Below are 15,382 nucleotides of genomic sequence, written 5' to 3' on the forward strand. Positions count from 1 at the left end.
GTCGCTGAACAGTCGCTTTTTATGTATTCAGCACCTATGTATAATGTTGTAAAAATGCTCTAGAAGCTAAAGTCGCAGAAATGTCACACATATTTGGCCTGCAACTTTCTGTGCGACAAATTCAGACAGGAAAAATCAGTATAAATCCTTAGAAAATTATCCCCCAGTGTCTCCATCTGCTGGCGGTATTGAATAAGCATTGCTGCACTGATGGGGTATGCATTAGACGAAAAAAAAGAAGAAAAAGAAGAATAATACGCCCAGAAAAGAGGCGAAAAGGAGAAAAACGTAAAAAAACGTGAAAAAAAAGTAAGAGGAAGAGAAGGGAAAAAAAGGTGGAAATGGGTTTAAAAGTGATTTCGGCGGAGAAATATATATATATATATATATATATATATATATATATATATATATACGCGCACACACACACATATATATAAACGTATTCTCCGTTGAGATATTGCAGCCGCTGCTGTGTCCAGGCCCAGGAGCCTTAGCACTGTGCTGTGATGTCACTCAATACCACTGACATCACTAGGTGTAAACAACATCTCTCCTTTGCTGTGTATGTGACTATGGAGCTGTTTGGTGATGTCGTCTATTATGGCCTTCATAGAAGCAACAGGAGATTGTTGCATCCATCTAGAACCCTCAGAACTACAGTGCTATGATGTCACTCACTTCCACAGGCCTTGCAGAGTGTAAACAACAACAACCCAGCTTTGTCGTGTATGTAACCATAGGGATTGTGATGTCACCTAGAACCTTCACAGCAGCGACAGCTTTATGAGGAGCATCAGCACTGCTCTGCCTGAGCAGAACCATCACCGCCATAGGTTGTCAAATAACCCGGATTTAACCCACACAGGTAAGTCCAATGGGGTGCAGGCATGTCCTCTATGCTTACAGCTTCCCGTGGGTGTTGGTTTGATACCGTTTGGGGACAGCCAAGGAGGCATCTGCAGGCAACAAAGGTAGGTGTGTGCTTGTGTGTGTGTTTCCTATGCAGATCCTAAGCCCAGTGTCACATGCAAGTAGGAGGAGTAAGAAGGGTTCCTGGCAAATCCGGGTTATGGATTGCATTTAAAAAGGCCCCGTGGGAGTGCAATGGGCCCCTGTCTTGCTGCTTAGCAATAATGGTATGGGTTTAGGTTCTGCTGTGTGTACTGGTGGTTGACTGCCCCCCAGCCCAGAGTGTGCATGGAAAATTGTCTGGCAGCCTCCCTGACAGCAAGCAGTGATAGTGCCCATGAAGGGGACCTTGTTGGGCCCGCCCCTTTCACGGTTATCGCTTCTCGGCCTTTTGGCTAAGATCAAGTGTAGTATCTGTTCTTATCAGTTTAATATCTGATACGTCCCCTATCTGGGGACCATATATTAAATGGATTTTTGAGAACGGGGGCCGATTTCGAAGCTTGCTTCCATCGCCCTATGCATTGACCCGATATGGCAGTATCTTCGGGTACAGTGCACCACCCCCTTACAGGGTTAAAAAGAAAGATTCCTACTTTCATTGCTACCTGCTTGCTGGCTAGCCAGCTAGCCAGCCCTGTGGGCCTTGCTGCTGCTGCTGCTGCTGCTGCAGCCAAAAAACAAAAGGTGGTGCTGCTGCTGCTTCTGCTGCTTCTGCTTGTGTCTGGCCGCTGTTGGAGCGTCCAAGCACAGGACTTCTGCTGCTGCTGACTAAATGGCCTCCTTAATTGGATCATTTGAGTAGCCAGCACACCTGTGCAGGTAGGGCATGACATGATAGGCAGCTGCCTTGATAGCGGGTGGGTGCTGAATGTTCCTAATTGACAAAATAAGATTAATGCTTATGAAGAAATATAAAATCTCATCCCTTCCCCAATATCGCGCCACACCCCTACCCCTTAATTCCCTGGTTGAACTTGATGGACATATGTCTTTTTTCGACCGTACTAACTATGTAACTATGTAACATAACATGGGGGGGTCTCCTGGCTGTTCACACAGGTGTGTCATTGCTGTACATTGACCATGCATTGCTTCTGTGGTATTGCAAAGGCAAAGACAAATGCTTCCAGCCATCCATTGCACTAATGGATTGGTCATCAGCTGGCTGTCTATGTCCCGCATCAATATAGACCAAAGTACAGAGGGTTAGGCTATGCTATAGTGCACCTACCTGATGCATCAGAAGGTGCGAGGCCCTTGCTAAATTCTGTGCACAGACTTTGAGATCTATGCTTTAGACTGTATCTAAACCTGCTCCAACATGGACTGACATTCTGGCCTACTTTCAGCCGATGCGACTTGTCTGTCGCTGAACAGTCGCTTTTTATGTATTCAGCACCTATGTATAATGTTGTAAAAATGCTCTAGAAGCTAAAGTCGCAGAAATGTCACACATATTTGGCCTGCAACTTTCTGTGCGACAAATTCAGACAGGAAAAATCAGTATAAATCCTTAGAAAATTATCCCCCAGTGTCTCCATCTGCTGGCGGTATTGAATAAGCATTGCTGCACTGATGGGGTATGCATTAGACGAAAAAAAAGAAGAAAAAGAAGAATAATACGCCCAGAAAAGAGGCGAAAAGGAGAAAAACGTAAAAAAACGTGAAAAAAAAGTAAGAGGAAGAGAAGGGAAAAAAAGGTGGAAATGGGTTTAAAAGTGATTTCGGCGGAGAAATATATATATATATATATATATATATATATATATATATATATATACGCGCACACACACACATATATATAAACGTATTCTCCGTTGAGATATTGCAGCCGCTGCTGTGTCCAGGCCCAGGAGCCTTAGCACTGTGCTGTGATGTCACTCAATACCACTGACATCACTAGGTGTAAACAACATCTCTCCTTTGCTGTGTATGTGACTATGGAGCTGTTTGGTGATGTCGTCTATTATGGCCTTCATAGAAGCAACAGGAGATTGTTGCATCCATCTTGAACCCTCAGAACTACAGTGCTATGATGTCACTCACTTCCACAGGCCTTGCAGAGTGTAAACAACAACAACCCAGCTTTGTCGTGTATGTAACCATAGGGATTGTGATGTCACCTAGAACCTTCACAGCAGCGACAGCTTTATGAGGAGCATCAGCACTGCTCTGCCTGAGCAGAACCATCACCGCCATAGGTTGTCAAATAACCCGGATTTAACCCACACAGGTAAGTCCAATGGGGTGCAGGCATGTCCTCTATGCTTACAGCTTCCCGTGGGTGTTGGTTTGATACCGTTTGGGGACAGCCAAGGAGGCATCTGCAGGCAACAAAGGTAGGTGTGTGCTTGTGTGTGTGTTTCCTATGCAGATCCTAAGCCCAGTGTCACATGCAAGTAGGAGGAGTAAGAAGGGTTCCTGGCAAATCCGGGTTATGGATTGCATTTAAAAAGGCCCCGTGGGAGTGCAATGGGCCCCTGTCTTGCTGCTTAGCAATAATGGTATGGGTTTAGGTTCTGCTGTGTGTACTGGTGGTTGACTGCCCCCCAGCCCAGAGTGTGCATGGAAAATTGTCTGGCAGCCTCCCTGACAGCAAGCAGTGATAGTGCCCATGAAGGGGACCTTGTTGGGCCCGCCCCTTTCACGGTTATCGCTTCTCGGCCTTTTGGCTAAGATCAAGTGTAGTATCTGTTCTTATCAGTTTAATATCTGATACGTCCCCTATCTGGGGACCATATATTAAATGGATTTTTGAGAACGGGGGCCGATTTCGAAGCTTGCTTCCGTCGCCCTATGCATTGACCCGATATGGCAGTATCTTCGGGTACAGTGCACCACCCCCTTACAGGGTTAAAAAGAAAGATTCCTACTTTCATTGCTACCTGCTTGCTGGCTAGCCAGCTAGCCAGCCCTGTGGGCCTTGCTGCTGCTGCTGCTGCTGCAGCCAAAAAACAAAAGGTGGTGCTGCTGCTGCTTCTGCTGCTTCTGCTTGTGTCTGGCCGCTGTTGGAGCGTCCAGGCACAGGACTTCTGCTGCTGCTGACTAAATGGCCTCCTTAATTGGATCATTTGAGTAGCCAGCACACCTGTGCAGGTAGGGCATGACATGATAGGCAGCTGCCTTGATAGCGGGTGGGTGCTGAATGTTCCTAATTGACAAAATAAGATTAATGCTTATGAAGAAATATAAAATCTCATCCCTTCCCCAATATCGCGCCACACCCCTACCCCTTAATTCCCTGGTTGAACTTGATGGACATATGTCTTTTTTCGACCGTACTAACTATGTAACTATGTAACATAACATGGGGGGGTCTCCTGGCTGTTCACACAGGTGTGTCATTGCTGTACATTGACCATGCATTGCTTCTGTGGTATTGCAAAGGCAAAGACAAATGCTTCCAGCCATCCATTGCACTAATGGATTGGTCATCAGCTGGCTGTCTATGTCCCGCATCAATATAGACCAAAGTACAGAGGGTTAGGCTATGCTATAGTGCACCTACCTGATGCATCAGAAGGTGCGAGGCCCTTGCTAAATTCTGTGCACAGACTTTGAGATCTATGCTTTAGACTGTATCTAAACCTGCTCCAACATGGACTGACATTCTGGCCTACTTTCAGCCGATGCGACTTGTCTGTCGCTGAACAGTCGCTTTTTATGTATTCAGCACCTATGTATAATGTTGTAAAAATGCTCTAGAAGCTAAAGTCGCAGAAATGTCACACATATTTGGCCTGCAACTTTCTGTGCGACAAATTCAGACAGGAAAAATCAGTATAAATCCTTAGAAAATTATCCCCCAGTGTCTCCATCTGCTGGCGGTATTGAATAAGCATTGCTGCACTGATGGGGTATGCATTAGACGAAAAAAAAGAAGAAAAAGAAGAATAATACGCCCAGAAAAGAGGCGAAAAGGAGAAAAACGTAAAAAAACGTGAAAAAAAAGTAAGAGGAAGAGAAGGGAAAAAAAGGTGGAAATGGGTTTAAAAGTGATTTCGGCGGAGAAATATATATATATATATATATATATATATATATATATATATATATACGCGCACACACACACATATATATAAACGTATTCTCCGTTGAGATATTGCAGCCGCTGCTGTGTCCAGGCCCAGGAGCCTTAGCACTGTGCTGTGATGTCACTCAATACCACTGACATCACTAGGTGTAAACAACATCTCTCCTTTGCTGTGTATGTGACTATGGAGCTGTTTGGTGATGTCGTCTATTATGGCCTTCATAGAAGCAACAGGAGATTGTTGCATCCATCTAGAACCCTCAGAACTACAGTGCTATGATGTCACTCACTTCCACAGGCCTTGCAGAGTGTAAACAACAACAACCCAGCTTTGTCGTGTATGTAACCATAGGGATTGTGATGTCACCTAGAACCTTCACAGCAGCGACAGCTTTATGAGGAGCATCAGCACTGCTCTGCCTGAGCAGAACCATCACCGCCATAGGTTGTCAAATAACCCGGATTTAACCCACACAGGTAAGTCCAATGGGGTGCAGGCATGTCCTCTATGCTTACAGCTTCCCGTGGGTGTTGGTTTGATACCGTTTGGGGACAGCCAAGGAGGCATCTGCAGGCAACAAAGGTAGGTGTGTGCTTGTGTGTGTGTTTCCTATGCAGATCCTAAGCCCAGTGTCACATGCAAGTAGGAGGAGTAAGAAGGGTTCCTGGCAAATCCGGGTTATGGATTGCATTTAAAAAGGAACCGTGGGAGTGCAATGGGCCCCTGTCTTGCTGCTTAGCAATAATGGTATGGGTTTAGGTTCTGCTGTGTGTACTGGTGGTTGACTGCCCCCCAGCCCAGAGTGTGCATGGAAAATTGTCTGGCAGCCTCCCTGACAGCAAGCAGTGATAGTGCCCATGAAGGGGACCTTGTTGGGCCCGCCCCTTTCACGGTTATCGCTTCTCGGCCTTTTGGCTAAGATCAAGTGTAGTATCTGTTCTTATCAGTTTAATATCTGATACGTCCCCTATCTGGGGACCATATATTAAATGGATTTTTGAGAACGGGGGCCGATTTCGAAGCTTGCTTCCGTCGCCCTATGCATTGACCCGATATGGCAGTATCTTCGGGTACAGTGCACCACCCCCTTACAGGGTTAAAAAGAAAGATTCCTACTTTCATTGCTACCTGCTTGCTGGCTAGCCAGCTAGCCAGCCCTGTGGGCCTTGCTGCTGCTGCTGCTGCTGCTGCTGCTGCAGCCAAAAAACAAAAGGTGGTGCTGCTGCTGCTTCTGCTGCTTCTGCTTGTGTCTGGCCGCTGTTGGAGCGTCCAGGCACAGGACTTCTGCTGCTGCTGACTAAATGGCCTCCTTAATTGGATCATTTGAGTAGCCAGCACACCTGTGCAGGTAGGGCATGACATGATAGGCAGCTGCCTTGATAGCGGGTGGGTGCTGAATGTTCCTAATTGACAAAATAAGATTAATGCTTATGAAGAAATATAAAATCTCATCCCTTCCCCAATATCGCGCCACACCCCTACCCCTTAATTCCCTGGTTGAACTTGATGGACATATGTCTTTTTTCGACCGTACTAACTATGTAACTATGTAACATAACATGGGGGGGTCTCCTGGCTGTTCACACAGGTGTGTCATTGCTGTACATTGACCATGCATTGCTTCTGTGGTATTGCAAAGGCAAAGACAAATGCTTCCAGCCATCCATTGCACTAATGGATTGGTCATCAGCTGGCTGTCTATGTCCCGCATCAATATAGACCAAAGTACAGAGGGTTAGGCTATGCTATAGTGCACCTACCTGATGCATCAGAAGGTGCGAGGCCCTTGCTAAATTCTGTGCACAGACTTTGAGATCTATGCTTTAGACTGTATCTAAACCTGCTCCAACATGGACTGACATTCTGGCCTACTTTCAGCCGATGCGACTTGTCTGTCGCTGAACAGTCGCTTTTTATGTATTCAGCACCTATGTATAATGTTGTAAAAATGCTCTAGAAGCTAAAGTCGCAGAAATGTCACACATATTTGGCCTGCAACTTTCTGTGCGACAAATTCAGACAGGAAAAATCAGTATAAATCCTTAGAAAATTATCCCCCAGTGTCTCCATCTGCTGGCGGTATTGAATAAGCATTGCTGCACTGATGGGGTATGCATTAGACGAAAAAAAAGAAGAAAAAGAAGAATAATACGCCCAGAAAAGAGGCGAAAAGGAGAAAAACGTAAAAAAACGTGAAAAAAAAGTAAGAGGAAGAGAAGGGAAAAAAAGGTGGAAATGGGTTTAAAAGTGATTTCGGCGGAGAAATATATATATATATATATATATATATATATATATATATATATACGCGCACACACACACATATATATAAACGTATTCTCCGTTGAGATATTGCAGCCGCTGCTGTGTCCAGGCCCAGGAGCCTTAGCACTGTGCTGTGATGTCACTCAATACCACTGACATCACTAGGTGTAAACAACATCTCTCCTTTGCTGTGTATGTGACTATGGAGCTGTTTGGTGATGTCGTCTATTATGGCCTTCATAGAAGCAACAGGAGATTGTTGCATCCATCTAGAACCCTCAGAACTACAGTGCTATGATGTCACTCACTTCCACAGGCCTTGCAGAGTGTAAACAACAACAACCCAGCTTTGTCGTGTATGTAACCATAGGGATTGTGATGTCACCTAGAACCTTCACAGCAGCGACAGCTTTATGAGGAGCATCAGCACTGCTCTGCCTGAGCAGAACCATCACCGCCATAGGTTGTCAAATAACCCGGATTTAACCCACACAGGTAAGTCCAATGGGGTGCAGGCATGTCCTCTATGCTTACAGCTTCCCGTGGGTGTTGGTTTGATACCGTTTGGGGACAGCCAAGGAGGCATCTGCAGGCAACAAAGGTAGGTGTGTGCTTGTGTGTGTGTTTCCTATGCAGATCCTAAGCCCAGTGTCACATGCAAGTAGGAGGAGTAAGAAGGGTTCCTGGCAAATCCGGGTTATGGATTGCATTTAAAAAGGAACCGTGGGAGTGCAATGGGCCCCTGTCTTGCTGCTTAGCAATAATGGTATGGGTTTAGGTTCTGCTGTGTGTACTGGTGGTTGACTGCCCCCCAGCCCAGAGTGTGCATGGAAAATTGTCTGGCAGCCTCCCTGACAGCAAGCAGTGATAGTGCCCATGAAGGGGACCTTGTTGGGCCCGCCCCTTTCACGGTTATCGCTTCTCGGCCTTTTGGCTAAGATCAAGTGTAGTATCTGTTCTTATCAGTTTAATATCTGATACGTCCCCTATCTGGGGACCATATATTAAATGGATTTTTGAGAACGGGGGCCGATTTCGAAGCTTGCTTCCGTCGCCCTATGCATTGACCCGATATGGCAGTATCTTCGGGTACAGTGCACCACCCCCTTACAGGGTTAAAAAGAAAGATTCCTACTTTCATTGCTACCTGCTTGCTGGCTAGCCAGCTAGCCAGCCCTGTGGGCCTTGCTGCTGCTGCTGCTGCTGCTGCTGCAGCCAAAAAACAAAAGGTGGTGCTGCTGCTGCTTCTGCTGCTTCTGCTTGTGTCTGGCCGCTGTTGGAGCGTCCAGGCACAGGACTTCTGCTGCTGCTGACTAAATGGCCTCCTTAATTGGATCATTTGAGTAGCCAGCACACCTGTGCAGGTAGGGCATGACATGATAGGCAGCTGCCTTGATAGCGGGTGGGTGCTGAATGTTCCTAATTGACAAAATAAGATTAATGCTTATGAAGAAATATAAAATCTCATCCCTTCCCCAATATCGCGCCACACCCCTACCCCTTAATTCCCTGGTTGAACTTGATGGACATATGTCTTTTTTCGACCGTACTAACTATGTAACTATGTAACATAACATGGGGGGGTCTCCTGGCTGTTCACACAGGTGTGTCATTGCTGTACATTGACCATGCATTGCTTCTGTGGTATTGCAAAGGCAAAGACAAATGCTTCCAGCCATCCATTGCACTAATGGATTGGTCATCAGCTGGCTGTCTATGTCCCGCATCAATATAGACCAAAGTACAGAGGGTTAGGCTATGCTATAGTGCACCTACCTGATGCATCAGAAGGTGCGAGGCCCTTGCTAAATTCTGTGCACAGACTTTGAGATCTATGCTTTAGACTGTATCTAAACCTGCTCCAACATGGACTGACATTCTGGCCTACTTTCAGCCGATGCGACTTGTCTGTCGCTGAACAGTCGCTTTTTATGTATTCAGCACCTATGTATAATGTTGTAAAAATGCTCTAGAAGCTAAAGTCGCAGAAATGTCACACATATTTGGCCTGCAACTTTCTGTGCGACAAATTCAGACAGGAAAAATCAGTATAAATCCTTAGAAAATTATCCCCCAGTGTCTCCATCTGCTGGCGGTATTGAATAAGCATTGCTGCACTGATGGGGTATGCATTAGACGAAAAAAAAGAAGAAAAAGAAGAATAATACGCCCAGAAAAGAGGCGAAAAGGAGAAAAACGTAAAAAAACGTGAAAAAAAAGTAAGAGGAAGAGAAGGGAAAAAAAGGTGGAAATGGGTTTAAAAGTGATTTCGGCGGAGAAATATATATATATATATATATATATATATATATATATATATATATACGCGCACACACACACATATATATAAACGTATTCTCCGTTGAGATATTGCAGCCGCTGCTGTGTCCAGGCCCAGGAGCCTTAGCACTGTGCTGTGATGTCACTCAATACCACTGACATCACTAGGTGTAAACAACATCTCTCCTTTGCTGTGTATGTGACTATGGAGCTGTTTGGTGATGTCGTCTATTATGGCCTTCATAGAAGCAACAGGAGATTGTTGCATCCATCTAGAACCCTCAGAACTACAGTGCTATGATGTCACTCACTTCCACAGGCCTTGCAGAGTGTAAACAACAACAACCCAGCTTTGTCGTGTATGTAACCATAGGGATTGTGATGTCACCTAGAACCTTCACAGCAGCGACAGCTTTATGAGGAGCATCAGCACTGCTCTGCCTGAGCAGAACCATCACCGCCATAGGTTGTCAAATAACCCGGATTTAACCCACACAGGTAAGTCCAATGGGGTGCAGGCATGTCCTCTATGCTTACAGCTTCCCGTGGGTGTTGGTTTGATACCGTTTGGGGACAGCCAAGGAGGCATCTGCAGGCAACAAAGGTAGGTGTGTGCTTGTGTGTGTGTTTCCTATGCAGATCCTAAGCCCAGTGTCACATGCAAGTAGGAGGAGTAAGAAGGGTTCCTGGCAAATCCGGGTTATGGATTGCATTTAAAAAGGCCCCGTGGGAGTGCAATGGGCCCCTGTCTTGCTGCTTAGCAATAATGGTATGGGTTTAGGTTCTGCTGTGTGTACTGGTGGTTGACTGCCCCCCAGCCCAGAGTGTGCATGGAAAATTGTCTGGCAGCCTCCCTGACAGCAAGCAGTGATAGTGCCCATGAAGGGGACCTTGTTGGGCCCGCCCCTTTCACGGTTATCGCTTCTCGGCCTTTTGGCTAAGATCAAGTGTAGTATCTGTTCTTATCAGTTTAATATCTGATACGTCCCCTATCTGGGGACCATATATTAAATGGATTTTTGAGAACGGGGGCCGATTTCGAAGCTTGCTTCCGTCGCCCTATGCATTGACCCGATATGGCAGTATCTTCGGGTACAGTGCACCACCCCCTTACAGGGTTAAAAAGAAAGATTCCTACTTTCATTGCTACCTGCTTGCTGGCTAGCCAGCTAGCCAGCCCTGTGGGCCTTGCTGCTGCTGCTGCTGCTGCTGCTGCTGCAGCCAAAAAACAAAAGGTGGTGCTGCTGCTGCTTCTGCTGCTTCTGCTTGTGTCTGGCCGCTGTTGGAGCGTCCAGGCACAGGACTTCTGCTGCTGCTGACTAAATGGCCTCCTTAATTGGATCATTTGAGTAGCCAGCACACCTGTGCAGGTAGGGCATGACATGATAGGCAGCTGCCTTGATAGCGGGTGGGTGCTGAATGTTCCTAATTGACAAAATAAGATTAATGCTTATGAAGAAATATAAAATCTCATCCCTTCCCCAATATCGCGCCACACCCCTACCCCTTAATTCCCTGGTTGAACTTGATGGACATATGTCTTTTTTCGACCGTACTAACTATGTAACTATGTAACATAACATGGGGGGGTCTCCTGGCTGTTCACACAGGTGTGTCATTGCTGTACATTGACCATGCATTGCTTCTGTGGTATTGCAAAGGCAAAGACAAATGCTTCCAGCCATCCATTGCACTAATGGATTGGTCATCAGCTGGCTGTCTATGTCCCGCATCAATATAGACCAAAGTACAGAGGGTTAGGCTATGCTATAGTGCACCTACCTGATGCATCAGAAGGTGCGAGGCCCTTGCTAAATTCTGTGCACAGACTTTGAGATCTATGCTTTAGACTGTATCTAAACCTGCTCCAACATGGACTGACATTCTGGCCTACTTTCAGCCGATGCGACTTGTCTGTCGCTGAACAGTCGCTTTTTATGTATTCAGCACCTATGTATAATGTTGTAAAAATGCTCTAGAAGCTAAAGTCGCAGAAATGTCACACATATTTGGCCTGCAACTTTCTGTGCGACAAATTCAGACAGGAAAAATCAGTATAAATCCTTAGAAAATTATCCCCCAGTGTCTCCATCTGCTGGCGGTATTGAATAAGCATTGCTGCACTGATGGGGTATGCATTAGACGAAAAAAAAGAAGAAAAAGAAGAATAATACGCCCAGAAAAGAGGCGAAAAGGAGAAAAACGTAAAAAAACGTGAAAAAAAAGTAAGAGGAAGAGAAGGGAAAAAAAGGTGGAAATGGGTTTAAAAGTGATTTCGGCGGAGAAATATATATATATATATATATATATATATATATATATATATATATACGCGCACACACACACATATATATAAACGTATTCTCCGTTGAGATATTGCAGCCGCTGCTGTGTCCAGGCCCAGGAGCCTTAGCACTGTGCTGTGATGTCACTCAATACCACTGACATCACTAGGTGTAAACAACATCTCTCCTTTGCTGTGTATGTGACTATGGAGCTGTTTGGTGATGTCGTCTATTATGGCCTTCATAGAAGCAACAGGAGATTGTTGCATCCATCTAGAACCCTCAGAACTACAGTGCTATGATGTCACTCACTTCCACAGGCCTTGCAGAGTGTAAACAACAACAACCCAGCTTTGTCGTGTATGTAACCATAGGGATTGTGATGTCACCTAGAACCTTCACAGCAGCGACAGCTTTATGAGGAGCATCAGCACTGCTCTGCCTGAGCAGAACCATCACCGCCATAGGTTGTCAAATAACCCGGATTTAACCCACACAGGTAAGTCCAATGGGGTGCAGGCATGTCCTCTATGCTTACAGCTTCCCGTGGGTGTTGGTTTGATACCGTTTGGGGACAGCCAAGGAGGCATCTGCAGGCAACAAAGGTAGGTGTGTGCTTGTGTGTGTGTTTCCTATGCAGATCCTAAGCCCAGTGTCACATGCAAGTAGGAGGAGTAAGAAGGGTTCCTGGCAAATCCGGGTTATGGATTGCATTTAAAAAGGCCCCGTGGGAGTGCAATGGGCCCCTGTCTTGCTGCTTAGCAATAATGGTATGGGTTTAGGTTCTGCTGTGTGTACTGGTGGTTGACTGCCCCCCAGCCCAGAGTGTGCATGGAAAATTGTCTGGCAGCCTCCCTGACAGCAAGCAGTGATAGTGCCCATGAAGGGGACCTTGTTGGGCCCGCCCCTTTCACGGTTATCGCTTCTCGGCCTTTTGGCTAAGATCAAGTGTAGTATCTGTTCTTATCAGTTTAATATCTGATACGTCCCCTATCTGGGGACCATATATTAAATGGATTTTTGAGAACGGGGGCCGATTTCGAAGCTTGCTTCCGTCGCCCTATGCATTGACCCGATATGGCAGTATCTTCGGGTACAGTGCACCACCCCCTTACAGGGTTAAAAAGAAAGATTCCTACTTTCATTGCTACCTGCTTGCTGGCTAGCCAGCTAGCCAGCCCTGTGGGCCTTGCTGCTGCTGCTGCTGCTGCTGCAGCCAAAAAACAAAAGGTGGTGCTGCTGCTGCTTCTGCTGCTTCTGCTTGTGTCTGGCCGCTGTTGGAGCGTCCAGGCACAGGACTTCTGCTGCTGCTGACTAAATGGCCTCCTTAATTGGATCATTTGAGTAGCCAGCACACCTGTGCAGGTAGGGCATGACATGATAGGCAGCTGCCTTGATAGCGGGTGGGTGCTGAATGTTCCTAATTGACAAAATAAGATTAATGCTTATGAAGAAATATAAAATCTCATCCCTTCCCCAATATCGCGCCACACCCCTACCCCTTAATTCCCTGGTTGAACTTGATGGACATATGTCTTTTTTCGACCGTACTAACTATGTAACTATGTAACATAACATGGGGGGGTCTCCTGGCTGTTCACACAGGTGTGTCATTGCTGTACATTGACCATGCATTGCTTCTGTGGTATTGCAAAGGCAAAGACAAATGCTTCCAGCCATCCATTGCACTAATGGATTGGTCATCAGCTGGCTGTCTATGTCCCGCATCAATATAGACCAAAGTACAGAGGGTTAGGCTATGCTATAGTGCACCTACCTGATGCATCAGAAGGTGCGAGGCCCTTGCTAAATTCTGTGCACAGACTTTGAGATCTATGCTTTAGACTGTATCTAAACCTGCTCCAACATGGACTGACATTCTGGCCTACTTTCAGCCGATGCGACTTGTCTGTCGCTGAACAGTCGCTTTTTATGTATTCAGCACCTATGTATAATGTTGTAAAAATGCTCTAGAAGCTAAAGTCGCAGAAATGTCACACATATTTGGCCTGCAACTTTCTGTGCGACAAATTCAGACAGGAAAAATCAGTATAAATCCTTAGAAAATTATCCCCCAGTGTCTCCATCTGCTGGCGGTATTGAATAAGCATTGCTGCACTGATGGGGTATGCATTAGACGAAAAAAAAGAAGAAAAAGAAGAATAATACGCCCAGAAAAGAGGCGAAAAGGAGAAAAACGTAAAAAAACGTGAAAAAAAAGTAAGAGGAAGAGAAGGGAAAAAAAGGTGGAAATGGGTTTAAAAGTGATTTCGGCGGAGAAATATATATATATATATATATATATATATATATATATATATATATACGCGCACACACACACATATATATAAACGTATTCTCCGTTGAGATATTGCAGCCGCTGCTGTGTCCAGGCCCAGGAGCCTTAGCACTGTGCTGTGATGTCACTCAATACCACTGACATCACTAGGTGTAAACAACATCTCTCCTTTGCTGTGTATGTGACTATGGAGCTGTTTGGTGATGTCGTCTATTATGGCCTTCATAGAAGCAACAGGAGATTGTTGCATCCATCTAGAACCCTCAGAACTACAGTGCTATGATGTCACTCACTTCCACAGGCCTTGCAGAGTGTAAACAACAACAACCCAGCTTTGTCGTGTATGTAACCATAGGGATTGTGATGTCACCTAGAACCTTCACAGCAGCGACAGCTTTATGAGGAGCATCAGCACTGCTCTGCCTGAGCAGAACCATCACCGCCATAGGTTGTCAAATAACCCGGATTTAACCCACACAGGTAAGTCCAATGGGGTGCAGGCATGTCCTCTATGCTTACAGCTTCCCGTGGGTGTTGGTTTGATACCGTTTGGGGACAGCCAAGGAGGCATCTGCAGGCAACAAAGGTAGGTGTGTGCTTGTGTGTGTGTTTCCTATGCAGATCCTAAGCCCAGTGTCACATGCAAGTAGGAGGAGTAAGAAGGGTTCCTGGCAAATCCGGGTTATGGATTGCATTTAAAAAGGCCCCGTGGGAGTGCAATGGGCCCCTGTCTTGCTGCTTAGCAATAATGGTATGGGTTTAGGTTCTGCTGTGTGTACTGGTGGTTGACTGCCCCCCAGCCCAGAGTGTGCATGGAAAATTGTCTGGCAGCCTCCCTGACAGCAAGCAGTGATAGTGCCCATGAAGGGGACCTTGTTGGGCCCGCCCCTTTCACGGTTATCGCTTCTCGGCCTTTTGGCTAAGATCAAGTGTAGTATCTGTTCTTATCAGTTTAATATCTGATACGTCCCCTATCTGGGGACCATATATTAAATGGATTTTTGAGAACGGGGGCCGATTTCGAAGCTTGCTTCCGTCGCCCTATGCATTGACCCGATATGGCAGTATCTTCGGGTACAGTGCACCACCCCCTTACAGGGTTAAAAAGAAAGATTCCTACTTTCATTGCTACCTGCTTGCTGGCTAGCCAGCTAGCCAGCCCTGTGGGCCTTGCTGCTGCTGCTGCTGCTGCTGCTGCTGCAGCCAAAAAACAAAAGGTGGTGCTGCTGCTGCTTCTGCTGCTTCTGCTTGTGTCTGGCCGCTGTTGGAGCGTCCAGGCACAGGACTTCTGCTGCTGCTGACTA

General features: G+C 46.1%; 7 non-coding genes across 7 annotated transcripts; all 7 read left to right on the top strand.

Annotated features, from left to right (window-relative positions):
* The first annotated feature begins 1,287 nt into the window (after positions 1-1,287).
* Positions 1,288-1,478, top strand: LOC130314650 (U2 spliceosomal RNA). The gene has a single exon (XR_008862295.1). It is a non-coding gene; the product is annotated as a U2 spliceosomal RNA (small nuclear RNA).
* Positions 1,479-3,567: 2,089 nt separating this feature from the next.
* On the top strand, positions 3,568-3,758 carry LOC130314667 (U2 spliceosomal RNA). The gene has a single exon (XR_008862310.1). It is a non-coding gene; the product is annotated as a U2 spliceosomal RNA (small nuclear RNA).
* Positions 3,759-5,844: 2,086 nt separating this feature from the next.
* Positions 5,845-6,035, top strand: LOC130314668 (U2 spliceosomal RNA). The gene has a single exon (XR_008862311.1). It is a non-coding gene; the product is annotated as a U2 spliceosomal RNA (small nuclear RNA).
* A 2,093-nt stretch (positions 6,036-8,128) lies between these two features.
* Positions 8,129-8,319, top strand: LOC130314669 (U2 spliceosomal RNA). Its single transcript, XR_008862312.1, has one exon. It is a non-coding gene; the product is annotated as a U2 spliceosomal RNA (small nuclear RNA).
* Positions 8,320-10,411: 2,092 nt separating this feature from the next.
* On the top strand, positions 10,412-10,602 carry LOC130314670 (U2 spliceosomal RNA). The gene has a single exon (XR_008862313.1). It is a non-coding gene; the product is annotated as a U2 spliceosomal RNA (small nuclear RNA).
* Positions 10,603-12,697: 2,095 nt separating this feature from the next.
* Positions 12,698-12,888, top strand: LOC130314671 (U2 spliceosomal RNA). Its single transcript, XR_008862314.1, has one exon. It is a non-coding gene; the product is annotated as a U2 spliceosomal RNA (small nuclear RNA).
* Positions 12,889-14,977: 2,089 nt separating this feature from the next.
* Positions 14,978-15,168, top strand: LOC130314672 (U2 spliceosomal RNA). Its single transcript, XR_008862315.1, has one exon. It is a non-coding gene; the product is annotated as a U2 spliceosomal RNA (small nuclear RNA).
* Positions 15,169-15,382: the final 214 nt, after the last annotated feature.

Source organism: Hyla sarda, unplaced genomic scaffold, assembly GCF_029499605.1.
Source record: "Hyla sarda isolate aHylSar1 unplaced genomic scaffold, aHylSar1.hap1 scaffold_1840, whole genome shotgun sequence".
Lineage (NCBI taxonomy): Eukaryota > Metazoa > Chordata > Amphibia > Anura > Hylidae > Hyla > Hyla sarda.